Consider the following 25,422-nt stretch of genomic DNA (forward strand, 5'->3'; position numbering starts at 1 on the left):
CCCACTGAAAAATAAAAATTAAAAAAAAAAAAAAAAAAAGAAGATAGTGTCACACCATATTGTAGCTCTTACCTTCCTCTTCCGCTCCTCTCCAACCCTGAGAGATCTGAGGGCCCGGCTAGAGCTGAGTTGGGGATGGTGGAAAGGAAAGGGGTAGTGCTGGTGGAGAAAAAGTGAAAGCATCACGCTCATCTTTGTCACTGTCAGTGTTGAACCTGAATCAGGCCCAGCTGCACATGGGAAGAACTTTAAGGACAGTTGGAAATTTAACAAGTACCAGAGAGTGGGAGCCTGGTGGGCTGCCTTCTATGGGGTTACACAGAGTTGGACATGACTGAAGTGACTTAGCAGCAGCAGCAGAGAGTGAGGACTTCCCTGGTGTCTCAGTGGTAAAGAATACATCTGCCAATGCAGGAGATACAGGTTCAATCCCTGGGCCAGGAAGATCCTCTGGAGAAGAAAACAGCAACCTGCTCCAGTATTCTTGCCCGGGAGATCCCATGTACAGAGGAACCTGGTGGGCTACAGTCCATGGGGTTGCAAAAGCGTTGGACATGACTTGGAGACTAAACAACAACAGCAATCAGAGAGTGAACGTTTTATAAATGGACTGAGACTGGGGGACCAGAGTCATGAGAGGAATGTTTCTTACCCAAGCAAATCCAGAAAAACTCTTGAAACTGTCCTAATTTTTATCTAAGGAGGTAGGAGAAACTAGCTTTGGATAGGATTAAATTGAAGGACAGTGGGAGACATATATAGTTGCTTTATGCCTATCAGTCTTATTTGTTCAAATGAATAGTTTTACTTAAAACATTATTAATCCATTAATAAATTCCTTTTTTACCTCTGGAAAAAGTATTGAAAATCAAGCAAAAATAATTGTATTAAATTCTTAAAATTTGTGAGTTTAAAACTTTGTAAGTTTTGGAAATTCCCTGGTGATTCAGTGGTTAGGACTCCGCAGTTTCACAGTGGAGGGCCCAGGTTTGATCCCTGCTTAGGGAACTAAGAGCCCATAAGTGGTGAGTTGCGGCAAAAAAAAAAAAAAAAAAAAAAAAGATAAATGATTGTATACGTTACTACAGAACATGTAATCAAGGTAATATGAAACATGTTTGGCTGCCCCAAATATGTCATAATGGCATTGGTTATTATTGTTATTATTTTAAAAAGTTTTAATTGGAGGATAATTGCTTTATAATATTGTGTTGGTTTCTGCCATACAACATTGAGAATCAGTTATAACTGTATATACATATAAAACTATATATGATATATGTACCCTCCTTCTTGAGCCTCTGTCACACCCCCATCTTGCCCCTGTGGGTCATCACAGTGCACCAGGCTGAGCTCCTTGAGCTATGCAGCAGCCTCCTACTAACTATCTGTTTTACACATGGTCGTTTGATCCCTGGGTCTGGAAGAACCCCTGGAGGAGGGCATGGCAACCCAATCCAGGATTCTTGCCTGGAGAATCCCATGGACTGAGCAGCCTGGCAGGTTACAGTCCATAGGCTCACACAGAGTCCGACACCCTGCAGCGACTTAGCGTGCACGCACGCAGTGTATATATGTCAGTGGTACTTTCTCAATTCATCCCACCCTCTCCTTACCCCACTGTGTCCACAGGTCCATTCACTACATCTGTGTCTCCATTCCTTCCCTGGAAATACGTTCATCAATACCATTTTTCTAGATTCCATATGTATGCATTAATATCCTATATTTGTTTTTCTCTTTCTGACTTACTCTGTATAACAGGCTCTAGGTTCCTCTACCTCACTACAATGGACTCAAATTTGTTCCTTTTGATGGCTGAGAAATATTCCATTGTATATATATACCACACATTGGTTATTTTTTAATTAAATCCACTCAAGTAACAGCCAATTCAAAAGGGACACTCTGACTCTCCTTTCTGTCTCCATGAAAGGAGGATATATATCTCTTATGTGAAAAGTGCCCTTCACGCTTCTGGATGTAGAAGGACACCCTTACCTCCAGAGACAGGGTGTTTATAAACAAACCTTGTGATTTCTTTAATTTACTTCCCCAAGTCCAGGCTCCAGATTCTTCACTAACTGAGCACTCAGAGCCTAAATTTCTTTGTCTTGGCAGTTCCTCACAAGTTTATTCCTTCTCTGTCTGAAAGGTATGAAAGCTGCCTGTGATGACCACTTGTTAAGTCCGGTGTCTTTGAGATCTACATGTGGATGAATTAAAATTTGTTACTTTTTCTCCTGTTAATCTGTCTTATATCAGTTTTAATATTAGTTCAGCCTCAAGAACTCCAGAGGGGTAGAGAAGGAAATTTCCCCTCCCTGACACATGCTATTGAAAAGTCATTTTTAGGTTATGGATTATATTCTCTTAGGTTAAAACTTTCCAAACCAACAGGTATGTGAGTCTTTTTAAAGCTTCCACTGGGTCACTTTAGCCATATTTGAGTCATGTGAGGGTGAAAAAACTTACTTTCTGCTCTAAGAAAAGTGCTCTGACCTTTTGAGGCTTATATAACTCAAAGAACTGAAGCCATAAACTTCAAATTGAATGTGAGTAGCGTTCTCATTGAGCAAAGAAAATGAAGTCAAATTAGAAGAAAAATGGTTCATAGTTTTTAGATGGGAGTATTAAAAATTTAAGCCTGTGTCCAGACATTTAGACAATTCACTATAATTCTCATGATTTTAGAGATACTGAGGTCAGGCTAAAACAAGGCATTATTTGCATTAATCTTTGCTTTTATTTTTGGCTGAGGACTTTCCATACTCATGAAATTAAATGCAAAATATATATTGATAAAATGTTTAGATTGGAAAATGAAGCACTTTGGTTTGAGATTTTACTGAAATTGAAAGAAAGAATTAGTAATAGAGCAATATTATTTGTATTTTATGATGAATTTCTCTTATTTTAACCTGAACGTTCTCTAAGAAGGTGAAGAGAGCAACCCACTCTTTTACATTGATCTGAAAACTAGGGACATTTGGAAAAGTCATTAAGTTTCTGACCAAATGACTAATATTAAATACATTAAACATAACACAGGAGGCAAATGCTTTTCTTGGTTTTGCCACTGGATTTTATAGACTGTCTAGGACCACTATGAGACTTCTTATTTCAACTACATTTCATCTGCACTGATACTTCTCTCTGTATCAGTTAAAATAAAAGGGAGGTGAACCCCATCCTTTGTAAGGAAGGATCTGCTGATTGGTGCAAAGGAGGTTGACGAACTCTTCCATGTTTCTAAGAAACCATTTACTAAAGCAATTACCCGGTGAACCCAAGCCTGGGACCCAGTTTAGGGCATTTTATGCAGGGACTTTTATCAGTGATGGGTATTGCTACTTCATTCCCATCAAATTCCTCTCCCCAAACTTCCTCCACCTTTAGTGTAGTAGGCAATGAGTGGAGCAGGTGGAATCTTCCTCTTTTAAAAGGTACTGATGTGGGGAAAGGATAATTCTTGCCTTTGATACTAATTCTTCCATTTTCTGAAATTAGTAAACCTCAACTTTTAAAATACATTTATTGCTAACCCATAAGAAACCTGTCCACATTCTAAAGTGTATTTCCAGATACAATGCTGTGAATGTAATGATCCCTGCTTTGTGTTTTGTTTTTTTCAAACTTGTTAGATATTTCCTTCTTAAAATATTGCTCCTTCATATATATTTTTAGGGTAAAACACCCTAGTAGGAGTTTTGACCCCTTAATATGTTTCTCTTTTTAAGTAGGGGTAAGTGTGGTGAAAGAGTGAATGTAGTAAAAATTTTAATCTTATATATTTTTATTTAAAAATATTTTGTATTTGCTCTTCGTTTTGACATAGTTTCAGATTTCCAGAGGATTTAGTAGCATAGCACAAAGAATTCTTGTATGCCCTCAGTCTCCACATTGTTATACGACACTGCATTTGCTTTATTTATGCTGCCTCTCTTCTGTGGGTATGTGTGTATAATATATATATATACACATGTATATGCATTTTATTAGGCTTTTCTGAACTGTATTTTGAACTCTACAAATTTTTTAAAAATATGAGTGATCTATGATGATCTTTTATTTATTTATTTTTTGCCGTGTGGTACGTGGGATCTTAGCTCCCCATCCAGGGATGGAAACCTCACCCCTTGCATTAGAAGTGTGGAGTCTTAACCACTGGACCACCAGGGACGTCCTTGCTCCTCTGCTCTTAAATGCTTGCATGTTTCTTAAAGTAAGGACATTCTCTTACGCAATTAGCATTGATATAGTACTATTAACTAATCTCTAGCTCATATTCCATCTCTCAGTGATTTGTGACTCTTTGTGACCCTCTGGGCTGTAGCCCACCAGGCTCCTCTATCCATGGGATTTTCCAGGCAAGATTACTGGAGTGGGTTGCCTTTCCCTTCTCCAGGAGATCTTCTCAACCCAGGGATCAAACTCGTATCTCCTATATCTCCTGCATTGGCAAGCGGATTCTTTACCACTGAGCCAGCTGGGAAGTCCCCATTATCTACCTTTTTCAAATTGCTGGTTTTCCCAATAGTTTTCTTTATAACAAGCAAAAACCTCAGATGATGCATTGTATTCAACTTCAAGTCTCTTTAGTTTCCTTCAAACTGGAACAGTCTCCAGTCTGTCTTCATCATGACCTTGACATTATTGAAGAGTACAAATCATTTATTTTGTAGAATGTCTCTCAGTTTGGATTTGCTTATGTATTTTTAAAAGTATAAAATATTCTCTATGAAGGAGTTGGAAAATTCCTGTTGCTCTTGAAACTCATAGCCTCAAAATGTATTGACTTATGTGAGCTCAGATATGTGGAACAGTAAAGGGATTTAATCTCTGAATTTGTACATATGGTCCCTGAACCATGTGTGAACATTCTTCAGAACTCTATACACTTTGTTCTTAAATCAAAGTGGTAAAGGCCAAAGTCATGACTTGGAAAATTTATAATTCATGTTTTTTCCTCTTTTTTTTTTTTTTTATTGTGTAATTCATTTTTAAGGGAAAAACTCCAAGTTCTTGATTTTAGTAACCACTACTATAGATTTTTTCCCCCCTGTTTGGGCTATTTATCTCACTTTCTCTTAAGTAAAGAGAGGAGTGTAAAGTTGCTAGTGAAAGGTTCAGGAGAGGTTTAATAGATAATTGAATTGGTTTATTAAAAAAGTCCAAAAAGATGTGCAGTCACCTGAAGGCCTTTTTTGAGGAACAGCTGGCCCATTGCTATCTTTGTCTCTTATTCTTTTATTCTCTTAATTCTTATTCTTTGTCACTTATTCCAAGACTTCTTTTCAGTTGTGTCATTGTTTTGGTGACTGTAATATTCAGGTCTATTAGATGAACACGATTTTCACATACAACATTGTAGGAATTTTTTTTACAATCATCAAATGAAGTTTTGGAATCTTGAGACCCCTCAGAAGTGCAGCGAAAACTTGAGAGATCGGTGTTCTTTCCCCTTTAGTGTAGTAAATAAACTGAAGCATGATGACTGTCTCAGGAATCCTGCCTCTCCTTGAATAATAGATTTTTATCATAGAGCTGAGAAGGAGGCTGGTTGGGTAACACAAATGCTGTTATTGAAAGGAAAACATATGAACATAAAGCTCTTTTCCACTGAAGGTGAAATTTATCTCCCAGGGTCCAAAAAGTTGATCTTTTTCTTTCTAAATTTAAAAAAAATTTTTAGAGAGACAAAAAGAAATGATGATAAATAACTTTTAGAAACACAAATAGCAAATGACATTCAAGCCCCAGATGGCTGTTGACTTTGATAGAACCATCAACTGGACGTTAGAAGCATTTTTGTGTTGGAACTTCTGCAGGTCTTGTCCCTCTACAACCATCAGTTCCTTCTCTCCAAAGATTTTCTCTATAACAGTGAACAGTTAGTGTAAGAATTATTGAATAACTGTCTTGGAAAAAACAATTGTAATTCTCTTTGCCGTTAAAAAATGTGACTGGACTCTTAAAATGCTGTACTTCTGATTAAAAAAACAACAATCACCTATTGTATACACCTTTCCTTTGGATTTATTCTTCTTTACAAGTGAAGTGATTAATATTAGAATTCTTTTAATTGGGCTTAGACATCGCCATGCTTCTTTCCAGAAAAGTCAATGTAAAAAAAACCCAAAAACCTTTTGTTCTCCTGTTAATTGCTACCAGTTGCCTTCCATAGGCACTTAAACTGTTTTCTGGTGGTCCTAGTATATACTTGATTTTGAGCAACAGTAGGTTAGTTTGGCACTTATTTACTTCTTGCCACCTGATGTCTTCCTAGTTTCTTGCTGAATCAACTTTTTGAGCTCTCAACTTCCTTTTCAATTGTCTTACCTCCGTGGCTGATCTGCCAGGCCTAGGGATTCAGCTTTGTTGCACCACCGCACACTTCAAAGCTATTTCAGAATTCTCACTTCAAAATTAAAATATACATTTTCTTTTCAGTGACTGAGCCATGAAATGCAATCCCATGGGACAAGGAAAAAGTGGTAGAGTAGAAAAGAAAAAAAAAAAAAAAAGACAAGCTACAACACAGAAGCAAGTACTTCCTGGGGAATTCGCCTTCTCAAACATGTGTTTCCCAGAGCTCAGAAAACACTGATTTCTGTGTTGTTTTACTGTTTCTTTGTTCTACTCTGCCACTTCCTTATCCCACATGATTCCATTTCACGCCTCAGTCACCAAGTAAGAAAATGTATACTTTAGGTTAGATTTTAACTGTAAGCACATTTTTGAAGTGGCCCCCAGTACTAAAAATGTTAGCACTTGGGCCATTAGCTAGAAGCTAGATGATAGGTTCTAAAAGACTCTTCATAATCCCAAACACAGGAGTAACTACATAGCCTAGAGATGTAGACAATGGCTCCCTCCTCAAGCCATACATCACTTAACTAGAGTCCTGCAGGGACCAAGGGAAACTCAGCACCTGAGTTGACTGATGTCGGTGTGGGATGGTTCCAGATTTCAGAACATTGCACAGTTGTAAGGCTGTTTTAATGGGAATGATGTGTCCCACCACTGTGGGTGCTGATGGGAGGCTGATTTCAAATGATTCCATATGGTCCCTACCTATTGGGGGTCTTCCCTTCCTGCCATCACCCTGAAGGTGAAGATGTTCACTCTTCATTCTGAGAAGAGTTTACTAACATTCCAGGCCATCAGAGGAGGAGGGTGGTGTGAGAGGGGAGGTGGGGAGAGGAGGGTAGAGAAACTTCTGGGGTCTTTATGAGAGTCACTCCAACCCAGAGAATGCCTGGGTGATGGGTTGGCTGATGTCAGTTGGGGGTCCGCAAACACAGGAAGGAGAGGGTGGACTCTGTGCTCTTGGCTCTAGCAATTTTCTTTTCAACCTCCCACCCTTATTGTGATCTCTTTCCCTTATCCTCTCCCATTTGCAGTTAAGGAGGGAATATTTTCTTATTTCCAAGAGCAGAAAAACACACTTAGCAGGTATGCATTTGAATCTTGCACCTTGGATTTAGATTAGTTGCTTTTCTTTTCCCCTAAAATAGTTAAGTACCTTAAGCTTTTCCTGCTGGTTCAGATAATTTTTTTTCAAATATGTTAAAGAAAGTAATTTTTTTTTTTCAAATATATTAAAGTAAAAGTGTGAAAGTTAATCTCTCAGTTGTGTCTAACTCTTTGTAACCCCATGGACTGTCGCCCACTAGACTTCTCTGTCCATGGAATTTCCAGGCAGGAATACTGGAGTGGGTTGTCGTTTCCTACTCCAAGGGATCTTCCCGGCCCAGGGGTTGAACCCAAGTCTCTTGTGTCTCCTGCATTGGGAGGTGGATTCATTACCAGTAGCACCACCTGGGAAGTGGTAAAACTCTTGCTCAGACAATTAACAAACCCTCATTAAGTTCCTAGAAAATTGCAAGCTCTCTGCTAGTATTGAGAATTACAAAGAGGGGTAAAAAATTTCTGCCTTCGTAGAGTTTAGAGTTGAACATGAGAACTCAACACATGAAATGATACAGGCAACAGTAAAGTCTATACAGATAAATAGTACAGAGCTGGGAGTGATTTATTCTCATGGAGAGAGGGAGTCATCAGGGAAATATTTATGGAAGTGGTAAGGCCTGACCTGGGTTTTGAAGGGTACAAAGGATTTTGATGGAAGAACAAGAGAGAGGCAGGTCCATCCAAGTGGAAGGAGCATGTGCAGAGGTACAGGGGCTTCTCCCGACCTTCCACCCTGCCCTCCTCTACTGGCAGCACTTGGGATCTTTGAGATCCAGAATGATTGAGGGAAAGAAGCTTAAAGCCTGCTGGGGAGCTTTCAGCATCTGCCTTGTGAATCTAGAGAAGTCTGAAGATTTCAGAGTAAAAAGTGACTTCTGGATACTCCAACAAGCTCTTGGGTAACCAAGTTCAGAAAGCAGTTGTTGGAATTCCACCTAACTCCAGAAGTCTACTTTTGGTCTCCAAAGTCTCTGTTCTTTGAATTGTGATGGGTGCTGAGCATTGCTGCTCCATTCTTAGGGATGAGAGGCTAGGTAGCCCTTGGGCAGATATCTGGAGATCAGGATTGAACCAAGCTTGAGATGTTGAAGGGACAAACCACCATCCATCCAGTGGACAAGAGGAATCCATGCTTTTGAATTTTTGGAAAGAAAACAAAGAAGCAACAGCAGCCCTAGTTGGTTGCTTGGCATTGTGAAAATGCACCTGGTCCATTTGGGAAGCTTATCCAGTGCTGCCAATGGCTTTCAGTGAAGTTCAGGGCACTCAGAATTCAGCATGAACTCACTGGTGTTTCAGAGAATTCTTTGTGATCCTGTATGCTAGGACTTGGTGGACTAGCTTACCTTGGTCAGGTGATCAGCAAGTGTTGCCTGAGAAGACAGAGAATCCCTTATGGTCCTGTTGCAAAGTTCCAAGTCACACAGAAGTATATCTGTGCAAAGGGACAGCTCAACAAGGTGGGCGACTGAGCCTCGGATGTTCAGTTTTACTAAAGAGTCTCTAGGACAGGATTTTTACTTCTTCTAAAGATAGGGTTCTATAGTTAGCAGCAACATTATATTAGGTAGTCCTAACAGACTATAATCTGACTCTGTGCTTCAGAGTTGGGTTTTTTTAATGCATTGATTTAAAGTATTTTAAAACCTGTTCTTGAATATATTCTTTGAAAATTGTTCAATGTCCCTTTCATAAAAGTCTATACAACAAATTCTCAAAAATGATCAGTTAATGAGAATGACGTAATACAAGATGTAACACATCTTACCTTAGCTATCCGGAAACTCAGAGGTCAATATTCTGATCAATTCCATCATATCATTCTAATTTTCTAGGTCTCTTGCTCTCATATCTGTTACAAAATCCTCCTATTGTATAGGGTTGTTTTTTTTTAATTAGTGGTTTCTAATCCAATTTTACAAACAGTAGGAACATAAAAAAGAAATATGCAATGAAACCATAACATTTTGTTAAATAGTTTTGCCTCATTTCTAAAACACACATGTGGAAACTCTTTTGTATTAAGCACAGGTGAGGGTTCTGACTGTGGCTGCTCTTCACTTGGAAGTATTATTGACAGGAAAGCACTCTCATTCATACTGGAATGCCTATGTGGGTAGTTCCTTTGTTAAACCCTCCTAGATTAACTTGCTCATCTCAAGACACTCGTATCACTCTAAGCACTCATGTATATGTGTCTGGGTAACCATAACTGTCATTAGTTATGTATTTCATAGAACATAGAAATTTAGAGCTGGAAGGAATGTAATCACCAAAATCCCACTTAGCTGAAACGATAGATGGGCATTTTGCAACCACTGAGAGATTACAACAGAAGTTATCATGCTGTAGGTTATTGCATGGGCTCTATGGGACTCTCTTCCAAATGTGTAGACTGGGCCTAAGAGACTCTGGGTGATGCTTGCATTGTTCTTCCTTGAATGGCAAACAGAAACTTGGCTTTGGGACTTTCTTTTGGAAAATAAATTTTCATCTAGTTATTTGTTTCTGGTTCCTATTTATACAAAACTACCTTCTCCTCTGGAAGCCGTGATCCTTGAGGGCAGGGGCTATGTCTCAGTCATCCTTTTATTCCCCCTCTGGCACCAGCTCCAGTCCTTGTACAAAGCAAACACGTAATAAGAGTTGACTGACCGACTGACTGTATGAATGGCAGACTCTTTGGTAGCACTGAACGTTCATTGGAGGAGGATCTTACCCTGACATTTCTTTTCTGCTTAAAAGATGCAGTGCCCACAGAGAACACAATGGACAGTGACTGACAAAAACAGAGGATACAGCTGAGTCAGTGAGCAAAGCATCATCTCATGAGGTTGGCAAGGAGCCTTAGTTGCCGCTGTCACTATCACTACCCATCAGATAGCCGTTCAGGCAGATCCAGGCTAGGAGGGAAGAGCCAAAGCATGCAGTGATGAATGAATCAGAAAGACATGGTGAAGGATTTGCTATCTGATGACAGAAGTAAGGGAGCTGAAGATGATGCCAGAGTTGTGAGCAGTTCTGTGTCTGGGAGGACAGTAAAGCTGTACCTGGGATCGATGATGACACCCTCACATGCATTCCTTGGAAAATCTGAACAATATGAGTGAGAACTCACTACCGTCTCTTCATCGAAACTGAGGTCCAGCACGTTGCCTGCCTTAAAAAAAAAAAAAAAAAAAAAAAAAAAAAAAAGCTGTACCTGGAGACTGTGGAAGCTGACAGGAAGTAAATTTGGGGAGGAAAGTAAAAGCATTTGTGGGTGGTTGTGCAGAGTTGTCAGAAGCCTGGTTTTCTTCCACTTGCCTAGGGTGTGACCCCTGTCTTTGTGGTCCCAATGGCTGCCAGCGCTCTGGCTGGCATGGTGGGGTCAGGCATCAGAACAGAGGAAGGGCAAGAAGGAGGAAGACAAAGACCAGGAGTGAAGGCTAGATGGTGAAGAGGTTTCCTGGAAGGCACGCACTTGTGCTTTAATCTCATTGGCCAGAGCTTTGTTACATAACTGCCAAGGAAGTTTGGAAATGCAGTGTTTTAGTAAAATACATGTATGTGTGCATGCTCAGTTGCTTCAGTCATGTCCGATTCTTTGCCAGCCCATGGACTGTAACTTGTCAGGTTCCTCTGTCCATGGAATTTTCCCAGCAAGAATACTTGAGTGGGTTGCCATGCCCTCCTCCAGGGTATCTTCCTGACCCAGGGATTGAACCCGTGTCGCCTGTGTCTCCTGTATTGCAGGTGGATTCTTTACCTGATGAGCCTTGGGGAAGCCCTAATAAAATACATGCCCTAAATAAAATTGGGAGATCTTTTGCTATTGAAAATGTGAGGCTGAATATTGGGGGAGCACCAACAGTCTATGTTACACAAAGCTAGACATCGAACTTGGACTCTGAATTCCTAATCCAGGGCTCTTTCAACTCTGCTAAACAACTGACGATGTGAGCTCTATATTGTGGAGGCAGAAAGGAGGACTGAGCAATGCCAAAGGCTTGGTGGCACTGAGAAGTGCCCAAGGCTGGCTCTGCCATTTATGTCTCTGTTTTACTTTAGGCATAACATAATTTCCTTTGAATCCCTGCAAAACGGTTTGTTGATAAAATGATTTCTGAATTTCTAACAGCTAAAATATCTTATGATTTAAAAAAATATGGTAGTTAAAATCAAGTGAACAATTGGACACATCAAAGGACTCTATGTAGTAATCTCATGGATGGTCACTCTGGTTTGAGATTCATAATGTAGCCTCATGATTAGGCTGGATTACAAATACACCTCTTCTCAGAGACGATTTGCCCCAAAAAAGGAGAAAGTGGTTACCTACTTGACAGCTATTTTCCCACTCTTCCCTTGTCTACCCAATCTCAATACTATTTGAATGTTGGTCAGAAATCCTGTGGTAGCTTGACTCCAAAGACAGCTGGCATGAGTTCTTCCCTTCCTGTACAAGAATGCCACTCTTGCCTTGAGAAGTGGACTCTGTAGAATCTGGGCTGGGCTGGTTTGATCCATAGAATTTGGCAGAACCGTGTGACATAACAGAGTATGGTTAGTTCTAGGCTTAAGACTACAGTCCTAAGGATTACAAAGGGTTACAAAGGACTTGCAGTTTCTGCCTTCTGTCTTTTATGTCTGCCCTGTAAGAAGTTTAGGCTGCTCTGCTAGAAAGAGAAGCACGTGGAAGCATCTTGAAGGAGCGTGTGTGAGCAGGGAAGCCATCTTGGAGAAGGCACCCCGTGGTGCCTTCAGGAGACTCCAGCCTGACTGCAGCCACACAAGAACCCAAAACACCCAGATGAGTCCAGTCAGCTCACAAAACCATGAATGATATAATAGTAAATTGCTTTAAACTCCTAAGTTTTGGATGATTCGTCGTATAGTAATAGACAACCAAAACAAACATGCTCAGGAAAAGAGCCATTTCTCAGTCCCAGGAAGTGAGTCCTGTTTCGTTTAAGTCAATTTTGGTGATTCAGCTCTTTGCCAAAGTATTTTAGGGGAATACATTTGACTAGTTCCAGTCAATGAGATGCTGGATGACATTTCTTTACAGATAAAAAAGAGACTTATGGGAGGAAATGTATGCACTTTTCAGTCTGACATTGTTGAGCATACATTTGACTTCTGGAACCATGGAAGCTATACTGTGACCATAAGGAGACAGCTCTAAGGATCAAGCCAGTTGGCTGATGATGACAAAGCAAAAAAGATAGAGGGGCTTTTGTCCTTGAAATCAGTCCCAAACTTCCCAAACCTTAGACTTCTTGTTGTTGTCGTTGAATTGCTAAGTCGTGTCTCACTCTTTGTGACCCTATGGACTACAGCATGCCAGGCTTCCCTGTTCTTCACTATCTCCAACGTTTGCTCAAACTCATGTCCGTTGAGTCAGTGATGCCAGCGAACCATCTCATCCTCTGCCTCCCCCTTCTCCTCCTGCCCTCAATCTTTCCCAGCATCAGGGTGTTTTCCAATGAGTCGGCTCTTTACATCAGGTGGCCAAAGTATTGGAGCTACAGCTTCAGTTGTCAGTCCTTCCAAAGAACATTCAGGGTGATTTCCTTTAGGATTGACTGGTTTGATCTCCTTGCTGTCCAAGGAACTCTCAAGAGTCTTCTCCAGCACCACAGTAAACCTTTTTGATTTAAATCAGTTTGAACTGGGTTTTCTATTACTTATAGCTGAAATCATCCTAAGTGATACAGTGGACAAGGAAATCTCTCTAGTACTGCCTTCCACTGATGCAGAAAGAAAAAAATTGAAGTGACAAAGTCTCTTCTCTTTCTTTTATACGATTGTGGGTCCCAGAGAAGACAGTCCTTCCAGACTCTTGGATGTGCAAAGGTAGTAGCCGGGTGTGGGTGAGACCCTAAATTGTTTTATATGATGACATGAAAGGATTTGTGTTTTGAGAGAAAGGAGTAGAGTACAGAGAACCTGGGAGAGAGGCTGAAAGTCTTGAGCCCAGATGTGAGCATCTGTCTGTCTGTGCGTGTGAAGGGGGAATGAGAGATAGGAGGGGAGCTGGAATTTAAGGAGAAAGATGTGAAAATCTGGTAATGCGAAGCCTTCACTGAGTATGAGGATGGGCTCCAGGCTCTAGGGTGGAGCAGAGGAGATGAAGTGCAAATGAAAAAGGGAGTTAGAGGACGAGAAGTTAGAGCCAGAGGCAGCTTGGAGGAATTGTGAGCACTGAAAGAATGTTAGGTGTGGGGGTTGGGAAGCTGACATGTCAGGGTTTTTTTTTTTTTTTTTTCCTAAAAAAAATCTTTAATTCTGAAAGTGCAAAATGACCTCTTCTGACATATTGATTGCAGACTAGCTTCCTAGACAACAATTATGTGCTAAAAACACATTTCCCCCCCAAGTTTCAAATATTCAAATTGAACACAGTTTCTTCAGGTCCTTGTTGCTGTTTAGCTCTTAGACCTTATCGGGACTATTAAGATATCCAGGATAGCCTGCAATGACAATAAAGGATCTGAGTGACTGGGAAGCAGCATTTGTCAACAGATGAGGGCAGAGCTTTACCCGGAGGCCTGGTTACTTCTCACTGACTTCCTGAGCGACCTGAGCAAGGTGCTCAGTGATTCCGAAACTCAGCCTTCTCATCCGTAAACTAAATAGCTGACCTAGATCAGTTCCTTTTTAAAAAATTAAAAATGTCGTTTTAAAATGACAAAAAAGACCAAAGTGATACATTATTGTTGTTAGAAAAAAATTCAAGCCATGTGCTGGCGGACTTGCCTCTAATATTTGCAGGTCCTGAAGCAAAAAAAAAAAAAACAAAAAAAAACCAAACAGCCCACGTAGTCTAAATAGCTAACATTTATAAATTAATGGTAAATACAATTTAAAATTGGAATTGCTGCCCAATTTCCACTTCTAAACAGTGATTTCTCACCTTCTTGATAATATCTGCATTTTCGTTGCTGTTTCAACCTACATTTTCCTAATTAGCAGAGAAGTTCATCATCTTTATGTATCTTTATTGGCCAATAGTATACCTTCTTCAGTGAATTTCCTTTTCATAATCTTCGCACCCTTTTTTCTATCAGTTAGCATTTGTCATTTTTCTTACTGATTTCCAGGTGCTTTTAATATATTGATACTAATCTAGTTCTGTGGTTTTCAAATTGCTGTCTATGAAGCTCCAAGTTTTTATGGAGCCCCGTTTCTGCAGAGCTATGTGAGGCACGTAGGGGTGTATTTCCTTGAAAATGAGAGGCAGAACAAAGAGGGCTCTGGTTCCCTCAACCCAGAGCTGGAGCAGTTCTCCTTTACTTCATTTTGAGATAAGAGCCTTTATAAGATTGCAGGTGTGTGTATTTTAAAAAAGGATCTATTGCTTAAAACAGATGTTTAAACTAGATCATCTTTAAGTATCACTACTGCTTGGAAGTTCTATGATCTTTGAGTCTATGAATTAAAAACATAATGCTATATATATCAGTTCAGTTCAGTCACTCAGTCATGTCCGACTCTTTGCGACCCCATGGACTGTAGCACGCCAGACCTCCCTGTCGGTCACCAACTCCATACACACACATACACACATTTTAAAAAATATTCTTTTTCATATGGTTTACCCCAGGAGATTGCACATTATTCTCTGTGTTATACAATAGGACTTTGTTTATTCTTTCTGACTGTAATAGGGGGCTTCCCTGTGCCTCAGTTGGTAATTGCATGTACCAACTGCAGACTCCCAGTCCATCCCTCTCCTACCCCTCTCAGCAACCATGAGTCTGCACGATCACTTTTTCTTTTTTTTTTTTTTTTAATTTTTTCTAATTTTTTAAATTTTTTATTAGTTGGAGGCTAATTACTTCACAACATTTCAGTGGGTGCACGATCACTTTTTCAGAGCTTCATGCATTTATTCATTTGCGAAATATTACTGGGCACCTACTGTTTGCTGAGCACTATGCAAAGTGTGGACACTGCTTACACAAGATAGCCATGGTTCCTACCCTCTTAGACTCTTGATAGGTGGGAAGGCAGCTAGTTAAAAAACGATGCAAATAAAGAATGTTGAGGGTTAGGAAAGTGACATATGCCATGTTACCCTAAGTCAGAGAAGGGCAGGCATGAGGAGGTGATGTTCAGCTGTAACCTGAAAGTGACCGTGAGCTAGAAAGGAATAGGGAAAAGGGGTAAAGATTGGGGATAGGTGGGCAGGACTTAGGGCAATAAATAATGTAAATAAATTTAAATTTTCTTGGGGTACTGTCTTGATTAATGACCCAGTCTTTCTGGCTTACTTCACTCTGTATAATGGGCTCCAGTTTCATCCATCTCATTAGAACTGATTCAAATGAATTCTTTTTAACGGCTGAGTAATATTCCATGGTGTATATGTACCACAGCTTCCTTATCCATTCATCTGCTGATGGGCATCTAGGTTGCTTCCATGTCCTGGCTATTATAAACAGTGCTGCGATGAACATTGGGGTGCACGTGTCTCTTTCAGATCTGGTTTCCTCAGTGTGTATGCCCAGCAGCGGGATTGCTGGGTCATATGGCAGTTCTATTTCCAGTTTTTTAAGGTATCTCCACACTGTTCTCCATAGCGGCTGTACTAGTTTGCATTCCCACCAACAGTGTAAGAGGGTTCCCTTTTCTCCACACCCTCTCCAGCATTTATTGCTTGTAGACTTTTGGATAGCAGCCATCCTGATTGGCGTGTAATGGTACCTCATTGTGGTTTTGATTTGCATTTCTCTGATAATGAGTGATGTGGAGCATCTTTTCATGTGTTTGTTAGCCATCTGTATGTCTTCTTTGGAGAAATGTCTGTTTAGTTCTTTGGCCCATTTTTTGATTGTGACCCAGTCTTTAAATGAGCAAATCTAGAGAGATTTTTGCTTACTTTCACATATATATATTTCATATATATATATATAGTATATAAAAAATAAGTTGCAGTGAGCTGCCATTCTTCTCTATTTTCTTCCCACCTGACTCTCCCTTTAACATGAATGAAAAGCTTTACTTGGGTAACTTGCAACTTAAAATTATATTTACAAGACGGAATAAACCTAAATTGACAGTCTTCTAGATAGCAATAACATTGAAATTTGAATAAGACATAAGATTTTTGACAAAATTCCAGTAACATAAAGAACCACTTAACTTGAATTCAACCAAAACAATTGATTCAGAATTTACAGTCACTGAGAGACTTCAAACAGAAGTGAACATGCTGTAGGTTATTATATGGGCTTTGTTGGGCTCTCTCCAAAATGAATAGGCAGAGCCCAAGGGAGTCAGGTGGTTTTCACATAGGTCTTACCTGGAGACAGAACCTGAATTTAGCTGTTGAAACTATGTTTCTATAGAGGGTGGATTCTCTCCCAGCACCTTTCTGTCCTCCTCCTTCCTTTCACTATCAAACATTTAAAAGAGAATAGTCTCTCCTCTGTGTTTCTATTTTCTCATCACCACTCAGTATTTACTTTCTCGCAATCTGGCTGTAGTTCCCGTTTCTTTAAAGAGATGCTTTTCACATTCACTGGTAACTCCCTGATCAGTAGCTTTTGGTTCAATTCTTCTCAACCTTGTGTTTCCTATAATGTCTGGTACCATTGTTCTCCTGTTTTCTCTAAACTTGCTGAAAGCCTTGGTTGTAATGATCATGACTAATTTTCCTCTTGTGTATCTCTGACCGCTTTGTCTTCTCCTTCTCTGCCTACCTTCCTTTTCTCCCCTGACAATAACTGTAGTTACAAGACTCCTTCCTGTCTTCTTTTACCTTTCTTCTTATGGAGATGAACCCGATATTTCTACACCCAGACCTGGTTAGGCTTTAATTCAGCATTTGTGGTTTGCTTTACACCACCATGGTTACCTCCTCCTTCTGTCCAGCACCCAGGAGTGTCTTGTTTTTTTAAATTGTCCCAGTATTCCCCAAGTTATCCAGAGCTCACTGTCACATTTGACTCTCTTTTTTGCTGTTTTTTTTTTTTTTTTTTTTTGGTGGCCACACCTTGAAGCATGCAGAATTTCCCTGACTAGGGATCAAACCCATGTCCCCTTATTGGAAGTGTGGAATCTTAACCACTGGGCCACTAAGGAAACCCCCTTTTTGCTTTTATATACATGCTTCTCTCTCATCTTTCTTCCTTTACCTTCCCACTGGCTGGAGTGACCATATACCCTACTGTTCTCAGTAGGGTTTGGATTTATACCCTGAGCATCCCATTCTGTTAGCACCCTGTTTTACCCAGAAGACTGTCCTGGTTAGGACAATAGACAAGACAGTCACCCTACAACACACACAACACTAGATCAGATCTTCAGTCCCCCTTGCAATACCTCCTAACTGGCCTCTTGCCTCTAGGTCCTCTCTGAATGAAAGCTACTGGAAAAGATCGATTCTCTGCTTTAAAATCTTAACCAACCCTTCACTTCCTTTTAAATAAAGTAAATGCTCTTTGTTCCCAAACTGTTTTCAGTATCATTTCCTGATTCCCTCTGGAAGTATGGAGCATCAGAGTAACACGAGACACATGTGAACATACCTTTTGACATGGTGGCCAGGGTGCGCACACAGAAGATATTTTAGGGACTGCCATAATTGGAAATGAGTCATTTTTCTGGGATAGGTCCTACTTTGGTTCTCCTAATAATAACGAAATAGAAAAAGGCTCCCTCATGTGGTTTTTATTGTCCCTTTATTCCCAGTTCTGTGCAGTATGAAGGTGCTATTTGAGGCCTCTACCAAAAGTGGAATGTTTCACAGTACAAGCCACCCAGCACCCCTGAACCAGCGTGGTCCTGTTGGTTGAAGAGATGTTCACAGAGGGTTTGCCCGCAACCCATAGCCATTTCCTGGGCATGACCAGGCAGCTGCTTTCATTTTGAGGCAGATATGAAGTCTGAGGTGACATCTAACACAGATTTCTTACCTAAGAGAAGACTTAATCTCTTTTTAATCTCTAGTGGAAATATTACTCAGTAAACAAGTATAATTTCTATTCAAGGATGAACTTGACTTTCCCTCAAGAATTTTGTACATATTCTCTTGCTTCTGTGCATGGTTTTTTCATGTCCTGAGTCGGACTTTTCATGTCCACTAATAATACTTGCGTTTTAACTTAGTAATTTAAAAACATAAATCTATTTTGTTAAGCTTTTAAAAACAAAAATATATTAAAATAAGAACAAATAACTCTTGTATTATTTCATTAACTCAAGTTGAAAAACCTAGAAGTCTTTAAGCAACTAGTCTTATTGAAAAATCTAGTTTAATCAAATTCTTAAGCATTTAAAAATCCACCAGTTATTGAATAGATTTTATTTTGAATGCTCACAGGGCAAATGATTGGCTTTAATAAGAGGAAACTTCCCAAGCACTTCCCTCTTGTAAATCTACTACATTAATTTGGAAGCAGGGTAAAACAAATGAGAAGTATGAAGAAATTCTCCGAACCATTCTGGTATTATTTAGTATGTTTTGAAAAATTCTCTTAATCCTTTCAAAACAATTCTAAAAGTGTTTATACGTTTTATGTTGGAATCATAAAGCTTAATAACCTGTCAGAATTCCTATACCAAGTTCTCTTTAAAATACTTTAATACCAGATATGTACTGAATGTCCTAATGGTAAAATCCTTCCTGAATATAACACAAAATCATTAATACTATGGATTTGATTTATTTCATTATATTTATATTTCATTTAAGCCTTTCCAAATCTGGAGAATGTACTTACCATTAGACTATTTCCTCTAGTGGGTGAGAAAAGTTGGTTATTGGGTTGACAAGTCTTGGCTAGGATGTGGTCAGAGGTGGGAGAGGATTGGATGTGGGGCTTGAGGGTTACATGCATCTCTGATGATTCTGTATCACCAGCCAAATGGTGAGCTAATCTTCCAAATCTCTTTATCTACTTCAAATCCACATTCTCCCCATCTTGTTATTTCATGTGAATCTTCACCCCTGTCCAGATTGCAGTTGTGTGTGTTAGTTGCTCAGTCATGTCCGACTCTTTGTGGCCCCGTGGACTGTGTAACTTGCCAGACTCCTCTGTTCATGGAATTCTCCAGGCAAGAATACTGGAGTAGGTAGCCATTCCTTTCTCCAGGGAATCTTTCTGACCCAGGGATTGAACCCGGGTGTCCTGCATTGCAGGCAAGTTCCTTACCATCTGAGCCACCAGGGAAACCCAATTGCAGCTAACCTCATTCAATTAATTTATTTACTTTCCAGTTTAAATTTGGAAAAGGGAATGGCACCCCACTCCAGTATTCTTGCCTGGAGAATTCCATGGATGGAGGAGCCTGGCAGGCTATAGTCCATGGGATTGCAGAGTCGGATACGACTGAGTGACTAACACATAGTTTAAATTAGCGTACTTTTCACCTAGACTTTGACAGTATTTAGGGCAACACTGGCCAGTAGAAATACGATGTGAGATACAAATGTGAGCCATATATTAAATTTTACTGATCAGTTCGGTTCAGTTGTTCAGTCGTGTTCAAATCTTTGCGACCCTATGGCCTGCAGCATGACAGGCTTCCCTGTCCATCACCAACTCCTGAAGCTTGCTCAGACTCATGTCCATCGAGTCAGTGATGCCATCCAACCATCTCATCCTCTGTTGTCCCCTTCTCCTCCTGCCTTCAATCTTTCCCAGCATCAGGGTCTTTTCCAGTGAGTCAATTCTTCGCATCAGGTGGCCAAAGTGTTGAAGCTACAGCTTCAAGATCAGTCCTTCCAATGAATATTCAGGACTGATTTCCTTTAGGATTGACTGGTTTGATATCCTTGCAGTCCAAGGGACTCTCAAGAACCACGCTTAAAAAGAGACAAGTGAAATTAATAATATATTTTATTTCACTCAGTATATCCAAAATACTATCATTTCATCATGTTAACAACATAAATATTACTTTTATTCTGTATCACTTTAACTGTGCTGCTGAGACCAAGAGATATTAAATTAGGATCAAGGTAGGAGCTGGGTGGCTGTGAACAGAATATTTTAGGATATATTTATATGAAGTCTAGAGATTACTTCCAGAATCTCTGTGTTTAGATATTTATTCTTTCCTCTAGAAGATAAGCATCCTAAATGTAGGAACCATTTCCTTGCTGCCTCCCAACACCTGCTTCATTAATATATAAATTCTAAGTAAATGTGTTTTGAGTGAATGAGTGAAAGAAAGGAAGAGATAGAGTGGCTTCACTGCTTTAGAGTGGACCTCAGCAGGCCTGAGAGTAAGGATGGATACCCAAGGACAGGAAACTTCCCACCTAACTAGCAGATTTGGGACCTGGGACATGTCTCTTTACCAGAGTTCTGGGTCTCAAGAAAATCGTAGCAAGGATCTTCCCAACCCAGGGATGGAACAGGCGGACTCTTTACCACTAGTGCCACCTGGGAAGTGTAAGGAAATATATATATATATAAAATTTGTATTAATGATATTGGCTGTATAACAAGCCACTCCAAAACAAACTAATTTGAACCAATAACTATCTGACTAACAAATAGTTGGATCTTGGATTCTTGGATCACTGGCATTACTTCTTGTCTGGGCCAACTCTGCTGGTTTCAGCAAAGTTTGCTCAAATCTCTATGTTTAGTTGGAAAGTTGGCTGGTGTCTGGGGGATCTAAGATGGCTTCACTTACACGTCTGGTTGTTGGCAGGTCTGCAGAAGGGTTGGGAGCAACTGGGCCTTGTGTCTTATCATTCAGGAGGCTAGCTTGGGCTTGTTGATATGGTGACAGAGTTCCCAGGAGAGCAAGGGACCAAGCTCAAAAGTGAAAGCACTTGGATGCTCATTATTGCTAATATCCCATTAGCCGAGCAAGTTCCGTGGCTGAGCTCGGAGAGCAGGAGGGCACTCACAGTTACAGGATAAGAGGCCTGGACGCTGGAAGGGGAAGGACTGCTGCCATTTCTGCAATAAATCCACATAGGCAATCAAAACATTATGCATGAAGATGTTCATCACCATGGCTTTTGTAGTATAACAATACATAAATGTAATTCAAATGTCCCACAAAAAGCAATTAAAAAATTATGATACACTGGGAGGACTATTTGGTACCTCTCAGGCAGTAACATTAAAAATGCTTCTGATATACTTACTGTTAAGTGAAAAAAACGTACCCAGTTTTATGAATCCTATGGTAACTATGGGGATTTCCCAGGTGCCGCCAGTGGCGAATTTCTCCTGGGAAATTCAGGAGACAGGGATACAAGTTCGATCTCTGGGTTGGGAAGATCCCTTGGAGGAGGGCATGGCAACCCACTCCAGTATCCTTTCCTGAAGAATCCCAGTGGATAGAGGAGCCTAGTGGGCTCCAGTCCGTGGAGTCGCACAGAGTCATGCACGACTAAAGCAACTTAGCACACACACACATGGTAATTATGTAATAAATATTAGTTTGTTACTGTTTAGTCACTAATTCGTGTTCAATTCTTTTGTGACCCCATGGACTGTAACCTGCCAGGCTCCTCTGTCCAGGGGATTTCCTAGGTAAGAATACTGGAGTGGGTTGCTATTTCCTTCTCCAAGGGATCTTCCTAACCCAGGAATCGAACCTGCATCTCTTGCTTTGGCAGGCAAATTCTTTTCTGCTGAGCCACCAGGAAAGCCCCAATAAACATTAAAACAAATGTTTATAAAAAGTTTTGGAAATGAATATAAAAAATTTTCATATCTATGTTGAGGTATGACATCATGAGTCAGTCTGCTTTTCATTAATCAAAACTTCTCAAAAATTATACCACACACATAAAATCTACCTAAAATTTTATTCAAAATCAACTTTCATGTTTATTAAAAAGAAATAATTTTGCACATCTCTAAATTATTAATATGTCATATTATAGATACTCAGAAAATATGTTCCAACAACATTTTCCCTTGGTATAAAGGAAAATTTTACAATTTCTTCTTATGAAAGTGTAATATAAGACTACAAGAGCAAGAAGTAATTTAAATATGTTCAGGGACCATTTTCATCTTCAGAATTAAGGATTATTTTAATTTTACATCATTGCCTTTTCTCTTTTACTTTCCTTTTTAGTTTTATCATTTTAGGATTCCCTATTTTTAATTTTCATACAGAGATTTCTTTAATTGATCATTATAATTAAGCATAAAGTCATAAGTTACAAAGTCATATTTTGCTGGATCTAGAGTTCTAAATTATTCATTCCACTTACTGTTTTTAGATTAGTTCATCTGAAAACTTCCAGTTTATTGTTGCTTTTTATTTTGTACAAATAAGACAGCAAAAAAAGGAAGGACATAATAAAATAGATCTTCAAGTTGTTGATCTTAAAGTTTATATTGTTTGATACTCTGGTGTCCTTATCAGACATCAATTTTTTCCCAGAAGCCCTTGATTTCATTTTCTATAAACCTTGTTGTACTCGTGTATTCCAGCAAACCCTCACCGTTTCTTCTTGGACCTTCACTTCTTAACTAAAGCCGTTTATTGATATCCTACTTTTTTGCAGTGAGGTAGCAAATCAATAAATTAAAGATTAGTTCAGCGTGTCGGCTTTCCTAAGCATTCTGGGACTCATTTACTACTTTGGTAGACATGGAGGCCAGGTGGCAGCCACCCACAGAAATAATGTGTTCCTCTGTCAAATGTTTCTGGAAGTCACCTTTCAGACTAATTACTGAGTTCTGAACTGTTTGAGACGAGAAATTGGATGTAGATCATAACTTCGTATATACTAGCATTACGAGTTAAAAGAAATTATTTTCAATACATCCAATTTTTATATTACCCTGCCAGGAGGTAGGTAATATAAAATCTAGCTTCAGGAGGATTCTTTGGGGAAGACAGTTTGTTCATTACACAAAGCAAGCCCACTGCCGTGACCTGACACAGCCAGTACTTTTTTTTCTTTTTTTTTCTTCCTAGGGCACACATTTCCATAAGCTCTGTTCCACAGTCCTATTTATATAACCATGTGGGTGGGATATATTAGTGCCACACTGGATTTCATCAATCTTATCTCTTGGAATCGGTACAGTCTATTTACTCTGATATTGTTCTGTTCACTCCTGCTAGCTTTTACCTAGTGTTCATTCCTCAGAGGTCCGTTCAGGGATCTGAGCTGTTTACTTTTTAGATCTTCCTGTTAGTATCACAGTCGTTGCCAAGAACTCTCCCCTCAACTGAGAGTTTTACAATTCAAAACCTCATTACATTTTATAGAACCATATTAGGAATCTCTATCCCCAACTGTTTGAAATTGCCTGTATTTTTACTTAAGAGCATTTAGATAGATAATCAGAAATATTTTGTGTGGATGAAAAAGGACAGATTAGCCATAGAAAGTGAGAAGATGAGAGACACCTTAGAACAGTGTTCAGTGATCAGATTTATTATGTTGATGGCCAGTTTTGCCTGACAGGTCTAAGGCCATTCATTTACTGGTTTAGAGACAATGGTCAGAACAAGTTCTATTCTAAGAAGACAGAAGGTCAAAATAGCGGGCAATCTAGTGTTGGAAAATGGGGGGAAATGCACTTTATACCTCACTGGTAGGAAAGTAAGTTGATATAATCTCTTTGAGAAGCTACTTTGCAATATATAGAAAACCTTATTAATTGCCTAATTCCAATGATTCAGCAACTCAATTTACAAAATTTTACCCTAAGGAAATAATAATAATAAGCAAGGATAAGAGGATGTTCAACATAATTTGGCTAATAATAAAATATTAGCAATAACTTAAATATCCAACAGTAGGGGATGGTTGAATAACCTAGGGTATATGCATAGTATGGTATATTAAGCAACTGTTGAAAATTATGCTTTAAAAATATTTAATACCTAGAAAAATATGTGTTACATGTTAAATGAACAAAACCTCTATAAAATGGTTCAGTTCAGTTGAATCCAGTCGCTCAGTCGTGTCCGACTCTTTGCGACCCCATGAATCGCAGCACGCCAGGCCTCCCTGTCCATTACCAACTCCTGGAGTCTACCCAAACCCATGCCCATTGAGTCAGTGATGCCATCCAGCCATCTCATCCTCTGTTGTCCCCTTCTCCTCCTGCCCCCAATCCCTCCCAGCATCAGGGTCTTTTCCAATGAGTCAACTTTTTGCACGAGGTGGCCAAAGTATTGGAGTTTCATCTTCAGCATCAGTCCTTCCAATGAACACTCAGGACTGATCTCCTTTAGGATGGACTGGTTGGATCTCCTTGCAGTCCAAGGGACTCTCAAGAGTCTTCTCCAATGCCACAGTTCAAAAGCATCAATTCTTTCTTCACCGTCCAACTCTCACATCCATACATGACCACTGGAAAAACCATAGCCTTGACTAGATGGACCTTTGTTGGCAAAGTAATGTCTCTGCTTTTGAATATGCTATCCAGATTGGTCATAATTTTCCTTCCAATGAGTAAGCGTCTTTTAATTTCATGGCTGCAATCACCATCTGCAGTGATTTTGGAGCCCCCCAAAATAAAGCCTGACACTGTTTCCACTGTTTGCACATACATAGTATAATACTATTTTGGAGGAAAAAAGTGTATGTATGCATAGAAAACCAGATTAGAAGTATGTGCACCAAAATGAGAGTGTTCTGGGGAAGGGGCTTATGGATGATTTTTATTTTCTCCCTTGTGCTTTCCTTTCCTTTCTAAAATAAACAACTCTTCCATTTGCAAGTAGGGAAAACATTATTTAGAAAATAATGGGAAGTAAGGCAAAAATTGCTCAAAAATTATATATAGTGCATATATATATATATATATATATATATAACCACGACAAGAATTCCCATTAACAAAGAGACATTAACATTTGCAAAGAAGCACATGCAGGCTGCTAAAATGTGATGTGTATATGTATGTGCAAAACCAGTGGTCTGAAAACTCAATGATCTTTATGCAAAAAGGCATAAACAGAATTAACAATCCATATAATTTTCTCTTTCCATAGACAGATTGACTTAATTTT

At 39.5% G+C, this 25,422-nt stretch overlaps 1 non-coding gene across 1 annotated transcript; it reads left to right on the forward strand.

Moving 5' to 3' along the window:
• Positions 1–10,529: 10,529 nt before the first annotated feature.
• Positions 10,530–10,622, forward strand: LOC136168085 (small nucleolar RNA SNORD116). The gene has a single exon (XR_010663239.1). It is a non-coding gene; the product is annotated as a small nucleolar RNA SNORD116 (small nucleolar RNA).
• Positions 10,623–25,422: the final 14,800 nt, after the last annotated feature.

Source organism: Muntiacus reevesi, chromosome 4, assembly GCF_963930625.1.
Source record: "Muntiacus reevesi chromosome 4, mMunRee1.1, whole genome shotgun sequence".
In the NCBI taxonomy this organism is placed as follows: domain Eukaryota; kingdom Metazoa; phylum Chordata; class Mammalia; order Artiodactyla; family Cervidae; genus Muntiacus; species Muntiacus reevesi.